The sequence below is a fragment of the Mya arenaria genome, chromosome 7, assembly GCF_026914265.1.
Source record: "Mya arenaria isolate MELC-2E11 chromosome 7, ASM2691426v1".
NCBI lineage: Eukaryota > Metazoa > Mollusca > Bivalvia > Myida > Myidae > Mya > Mya arenaria.
The window spans coordinates 688,044-695,771 of record NC_069128.1 but is presented as its reverse complement, the minus strand read 5'-3'; positions in this window follow the sequence as shown (position 1 = coordinate 695,771).

Sequence of the window (7,728 nt, the reverse complement as noted above, 5' to 3'; positions counted from 1 at the left end):
AAGTTAGTATTCTTTGAAAGTCACAGTTAGCATCTGAGATTGAAAACTGGTTTAAAGGAAGCTCATGTGAGAACATACCTTTGGGTTGTATTGTGAGTCATTGGGGTCAAGTTAGCTGATAATGGATAGAAAAAATACTGCTCAATAACTTGAAATAGTGTTTAGTGATAACAAATGGCGTAAAGCAGCTCACATCTGACTACCTTTGGAATGCATTTATAGTTGTTTGGGTCAAGGTCAGTGTTACTAAGAAAAACCTGTTTTTTATCAATAACTTTATTAACAAATGATGTTTATTTATAAGGGGTTAAAACTTGGTGTATATCAAGCTCATGTAGAGACATACTTTTGGATTGCAATTAGTTTAAACATATTATTTTACAACGATTATGAAACAAGTTATTACAAAATTATATTTATCACTCTCGTTGGCACGATTTTACGCGAGAGTATGGTCTTGTGTTGTGGGGGAAACGGGAGAACCCGGAGAAAACCCACTTGTCCCCAAGCCGGGAATCGAAACCGGGTCGCGAGGTGAGGAGGTGGTTTATTTAAAAAAAAAAAATCTGATTCATTTCAGGTACATTAAGCCGAAATTTAGATATACTATGGCAAGAGAAGACCTTTATGAACATTAAGAAGGAGAATATTATTCAGCATATCTACTTAGATTGTCTCGGAGACATTTACTGTGAAATCAAATGACTTATTGGCTGCCATTCGGGTCAGGGGGGATACCTATTTTTTTAAAATCTTTTACGTGTTTCTGATGACATGGTGCTCCCTTAGTTAAATATTTTATAAATCAAATCATATCATCCCTGCTCATTTCAGTATTAATTCAGTACTTCTTTTAATGTTAAGCTAATGTTTATCCTCATTTGAATTATGATAAAAACTATTCATACTACAACCTATTCAGCCATTGCATCAAAATTCGTAATGTGACTTAAATCAAGGGCAGCAACAACATACTGACTTACGATTTTTGGGATCTCCAAATGATCTTTCTTAATATGTATCAATAACGCAAGCATTGTAAAGTGCTAAATACACTTGTGATGTTTTACATTTAATCTAGTAACTCTAAACATTACTAATGTTTGGCAAATCAATCATGTCTACTAAATTAAAACAAAAGTATCGACAATTTTGCCTTAAAAACAGATACTAAAATGAAAAGGAGAATAACAATGTTTCTTTGCATCATATAGCCGTCTCACATTTGAAAACACTAGTAGTAATCGCGAGTTTTTTCCCTGTTTTTTAGTTGCGCCATTGGTCCATAAGGCCCTCAATTTGGTAAATAGTGGTGTTTTGGCTGTATATAAACACAATATCACTATTTGTTAAGCTGGTCAGTTCTGTAAAACATGTATATAAATTGACCTGAAGAGCACGAATTTGGTATCTTTGTCATTTTAACTGCTAAATGTAAACCGTTGAAGTGGAAAATATGAATTTTGCTAAGAAAAAATACTAGGAGTTTGCATGCCAGTTCTTGTAAATATTTATAATAGACACACTTGAAAGGCTACCTAGAAAACATTAATTGATCAAACTATTCCAAAATAATGCCTGTTAAAAGGTGTTTGTTCGGCTGTAAAGGGCTTTTTTGTGCCACCATGTGGTCGTTATGACACCGCATAGTCTTAATAAGAGTTATACATGTGTTTGTTTGGCTCTTAAAGGGCTTTTTTGTGCCACCATGTGGTCGTTATGACACCGCATAGTCTTAATAAGAGTTATACATGTGTTTGTTCGGCTCTTAAAGGGCTTTTTGTGCCACCATGTGGTCGTTATGACACCGCATAGTCTTAATAAGAGTTATACATGTGTTTGTTTGGCTCTTAAAGGGCTTTTTTTGTGCCACCATGTGGTCGTTATGACACCGCATAGTCTTAATAAGAGTTATACATGTGTTTGTTCGGCTGTAAAGGGCGGTTATGTGCCACCATGTGGTCGTTATGACACTGCATAGTCTTAATAAGAGTTATACATGTGTTTGTTCGGCTCTTAAAGGGCTATTTTGTGCCACCATGTGGTCGTTATGACACTGCATAGTCTTAATAAGAGTTATACATGTGTTTGTTCGGCTCTTAAAGGTTTTTTTTGTGCCACCATGTGGTCGTTATGACACCGCATAGTCTTAATAAGAGTTATGCATGTGTTTGTTCGGCTCTTAAAGGGCTTTTTTGTGCCACCATGTGGTCGTTATGACACCGCATAGTCTTAATAAGAGTTATACATGTGTTTGTTCGGCTCTTAAAGGTCTTTTTGTGCCACCATGTGGTCGTTATGACACCGCATAGTCTTAATAAGAGTTATACATGTGTTTGTTTGGCTCTTAAAGGGCTTTTTTGTGCCACCATGTGGTCGTTATGACACCGCATAGTCTTAATAAGAGTTATACATGTGTTTGTTCGGCTCTTAAAGGGCTATTTTGTGCCACCATGTGGTCGTTATGACACCACATAGTCTTAATAAGAGTTATACATGTGTTTGTTCGGCTGTAAAGGGCGTTTATGTGCCACCATGTGGTCGTTATGACACTGCATAGTCTTAATAAGAGTTATACATGTGTTTGTTCGGCTCTTAAAGGGATTTTTTGTGCCACCATGTGGTCGTTATGACACCGCATAGTCTTAATAAGAGTTATACATGTGTTTGTTCGGCTGTAAAGGGCGTTTATGTGCCACCATGTGGTCGTTATGACACTGCATAGTCTTAATAAGAGTTATACATGTGTTTGTTCGGCTCTTAAAGGGCTTTTTTGTGCCACCATGTGGTCGTTATGACACTGCATAGTCTTAATAAGAGTTATACATGTGTTTGTTCGGCTCTTAAAGGGCTTTTTTGTGCCACCATGTGGTCGTTATGACACCGCATAGTCTTAATAAGAGTTATACATGTGTTTGTTCGGCTCTTAAAGGGCTTTTTGTGCCACCATGTGGTCGTTATGACACCGCATAGTCTTAATAAGAGTTATACATGTGTTTGTTCGGCTCTTAAAGGGCTTTTTGTGCCACCATGTGGTCGTTATGACACCGCATAGTCTTAATAAGAGTTATACATGTGTTTGTTTGGCTCTTAAAGGGCTTTTTTGTGCCACCATGTGGTCGTTATGACACCGCATAGTCTTAATAAGAGTTATACATGTGTTTGTTCGGCTCTTAAAGGGCTTTTTGTGCCACCATGTGGTCGTTATGACACTGCATAGTCTTAATAAGAGTTATACATGTGTTTGTTTGGCTGTAAAGGGCGTTTATGTGCCACCATGTGGTCGTTATGACACCGCATAGTCTTAATAAGAGTTATACATGTGTTTGTTCGGCTCTTAAAGGGCTATTTTGTGCCACCATGTGGTCGTTATGACACCGCATAGTCTTAATAAGAGTTATACATGTGTTTGTTCGGCTGTAAAGGGCGTTTATGTGCCACCATGTGGTCGTCATGACACCGCATAGTCTTAATAAGAGTTATACATGTGTTTGTTCGGCTCTTAAAGGGCTTTTTTGTGCCACCATGTGGTCGTTATGACACTGCATAGTCTTAATAAGAGTTATACATGTGTTTGTTCGGCTCTTAAAGGGCTTTTTTGTGCCACCATGTGGTCGTTATGACACCGCATAGTCTTAATAAGAGTTATGCATGTGTTTGTTCGGCTCTAAAAGGGCTTTTTTGTGCCACCATGTGGTCGTTATGACACCGCATAGTCTTAATAAGAGTTATACATGTGTTTGTTCGGCTCTTAAAGGGCTTTTTGTGCCACCATGTGGTCGTTATGACACTGCATAGTCTTAATAAGAGTTATACATGTGTTTGTTTGGCTCTTAAAGGGCTTTTTTGTGCCACCATGTGGTCGTTATGACACCGCATAGTCTTGATAAGAGTTATACATGTGTTTGTTCGGCTCTTAAAGGGCTATTTTGTGCCACCATGTGGTCGTTATGACACCGCATAGTCTTAATAAGAGTTATACATGTGTTTGTTCGGCTGTAAAGGGCGTTTATGTGCCACCATGTGGTCGTTATGACACTGCATAGTCTTAATAAGAGTTATACATGTGTTTGTTCGGCTCTTAAAGGGCTTTTTTGTGCCACCATGTGGTCGTTATGACACCGCATAGTCTTAATAAGAGTTATACATGTGTTTGTTCGGCTCTTAAAGGGCTTTTTTGTGCCACCATGTGGTCGTTATGACACTGCATAGTCTTAATAAGAGTTATACATGTGTTTGTTCGGCTCTTAAAGGGCTTTTTTGTGCCACCATGTGGTCGTTATGACACTGCATAGTCTTAATAAGAGTTATACATGTGTTTGTTCGGCTCTTAAAGGGCTTTTTTGTGCCACCATGTGGTCGTTATGACACCGCATAGTCTTAATAAGAGTTATACATGTGTTTGTTCGGCTCTTAAAGGGCTCTATCGTTGCCAACATGTGGTCTATATCGCACTGAGTATGCATTACTAGTGATTGACTCTAGATGAGTTTACGAAGCTACAATGGGGTTTACTAGGCACTAAAATGACTTGGATATAACCTGTTTAGGATTTGTTTGACACTTAATAGTGTCCACTACGCAAACATGTGGTTTATTCAACACTGTATCGGCTCCCTAGACTCCCTTTAATGGCATGTTTAACTCAAACGAAGTAACAAAATGTTTATTGAATACAAGGTAGACTTGAACAGAGGTAGTCGTTGATTACTGATTGGCCGATTAGGGTTAGTTGTATACAAAATTTGGTTGATAAAGCTCTTAGTTGGCCAGGGTAGAACCTGTCTGGGATTTTATTAATGAGTGGGCCTGACCGAAACCACATGAGGGGCCGGAGTATTAAGCTCTTGAAAAAAAATTGTTATACAAAAGGTATAAATGTAGCTGCACTGCAATCACACTGAGACTTGTTGGGGGACCTGTTGTATCTGAAAAAGACAATTTGGACGTAGAAGGCACTCGGTAGGCTTAGGAAGAAACATTGTTTGGTTTGCTAAACACATACATTATACCTTGGCCGAAATACTTGGGGTTGTTTGGTTCTTAAAAAATACATACTTTGTCGGTAAAGCACTGGATTGAATTGAACAGTGGTTAATTTCCGGCTGAATGGGCTTATATGGAATTCACACAAACAGTATGCATCCAGTTTGTTAGGCACTGGATGAGGTAAAGTGAGGTAAATTGCGCTAAACCTGATTTTAAGTTTTGATATGGGAAAAAAGATGATATACAAAACGTTCTGTGATTTAAGACTTTCAAATGAAATCCAGTCAAGCATATTGATGTTATATAAATAAAACAGCCGATATTGTTTATATTCGCATTTTAAAATTGGAATGATCATTTCGACCTTGAATTTGAATAGCTTAGTTTTGTATAACATTATGACAGGGGGTCCAACGTGTTTTGTGTTTGCCGAATTTAAAGTGAGGGGAATTGTGTGAAGCCGAATCAAATGGCGGCGTTTGAAGGAATTTCGGTGTTTCAGGTAGGTATGTTCACCTGGTAAGTACGTTATATCACCTTTTTCACAATATAAATACGCCTACACTGAGACCATACGTGTAAGCGTATCTCGGTTTTTTAACTTTTGTTTCCAGAAGCCTTAACAAAAAAGTTATTGAATGTATAAGCTGAGCGATTGATTGTTTACAAAGTGAAAATAGAAAATTGTGTGACTTGAAATTGTGTTTTCAGTTCAAGTTTATCAATCTTGTATCTACTTAAGCTATTTGTTATTGATTTTTTGCATTATTTATCTTTTCGACGGCACTTACTTGGGCACTATACGACCGATTTTTTTATGATTAAACACCTTTTATGTTGGGCGACGAAGTTTTATGCAGTTTTAGTGTGAAGCAGAATCAGAATATGCATGCATTAGTACAAGTGTAATGAAGGGGTATACACAATCCATAAGGGGTAAATAACTGATATCTTAGCCTTTTTTCACATTTTAAAAAATGACCATGACCTTGACCTTTGGTGACATTGATGGTCAGTATGTTAGAAAGCTTAGCATATGTACAACCAATTCAAACATTTAAGTCAATATATGTTTGTGTGAAATAGTTACAATAATTATTGGAAGACTAGTCATGGGCTAAGAAAACGGCAGCCATCTTTGCTGTTGTCTTTGTTACCATGGTAACCTGCAGAATATCAGCCATCCACCCTCGCTATGAATAAACTTCAGACATCCCCGGACACAAATATACAAAGTAACGCTCTGCACAAAAAATGCACACAAATAGCTCTAGGGACTGTACTACTCTGAGTGCAGTGAAAACTCGGTAGATAGTGATGATGACTTAATTTACGATAAGTATGAGTTCAACTCAAATTCACTATGCTGGTAACTGATTAGCAACATAATATTTTTATTGACATTAAAGATGCACCGCCTTGAAATAAATATGTTAAAAAGTAACTAAGCCACTTTTGTAACATTCAACTTCACTTTACTTCCCACTTTAAACAGTAGATTCACAAGTGTTGTAGTTAATATATATTTATTTGTTTTACTTCCCTTCAGGTAAGAACCAGTGATTCAGCCCCGTGTCATTGAAGCGCATCTTATGATAGTTAGGCAAAGACAATTGTTTTGGTGAATTATGTAATAAGGATATACAATACCTACCAGATCAAGCCACCGTTGACAGATCCTCCAACTACTTGTGAAGTTTCCAGTATATACGCATACTTTATAGACAGTCCTGTCTTGTTTGGTTGCCGGACATGGTACGTTAAATGAGACTGTTCATGACATGGATAAAGATCAACACAAATTAAAGTAGGATTATAGTAGTTTTCAGAACCATCCTAAATGAGGAGGATAGCATAATGTCATCACAGCTGGTAACTCTCTTCAAAGTTTTCCTTCTTGGCCAGCACCTGACGAGAACTGTATCCTCTTCTCATATTGTATCACATGTACTTCCAATAGATTTGACATTTCGGTCAACCTGTTGAACTCACCAAAATGCAAAAAAATCTCAGCTATGGAGATTGCATTTGTTTAATGAAATGTGTTTTAGTGGTATGCTTACTGATACCTGTATACTTGTTCTATTTAATGACTGTTTTACACATGTGATGTTAAAAAAGCACAGCTGACTTTAAACACTTTTAGGGGCACAAGGTCAGCAACAAACGACACTGAAAACATACCACACAAGTAATAGTAAATAGCTTTACCGGTGAAGTATGTAATTAAAGTTAAACAGTATTTACTTATCTTTGATTATATTAGTAATGTTACATAAGATCGTAATTGCAGTCTATTACTTACATGCATGTTTCAAAATTTAATTGTTCAAAATAAGTCAAAAGTGCATAACAACTTAATTATCTGTGACAGGTTATTTTGAATCGTTTATATATTTGTTATATGAATCAATGTTAACATGTGGACTTGACTGTTGCCACGGTTCGTTTTTTATTATAATTTGATACATATTTAATACAATCTAGTTAAAGGAACCATTCTCTTCACTGCATACTTTAAGACATAGACATATTCATTAATTGAAACAAAAGAATGCCGCACATTGTTTTTTCAGTATGAAATACCTTCTCCTGTTTAAATGTAGTTGATTGTAATCCTTTGTCAGTGTTCCCAAAATGCTTGCAGCGAAATGGTTAGGTCACACGAGCGTGTAAATTTCAACAATAGCCTCATTATATGGTTACAATTACATTTGTTTCAGCTGAGAAAGGATTTGG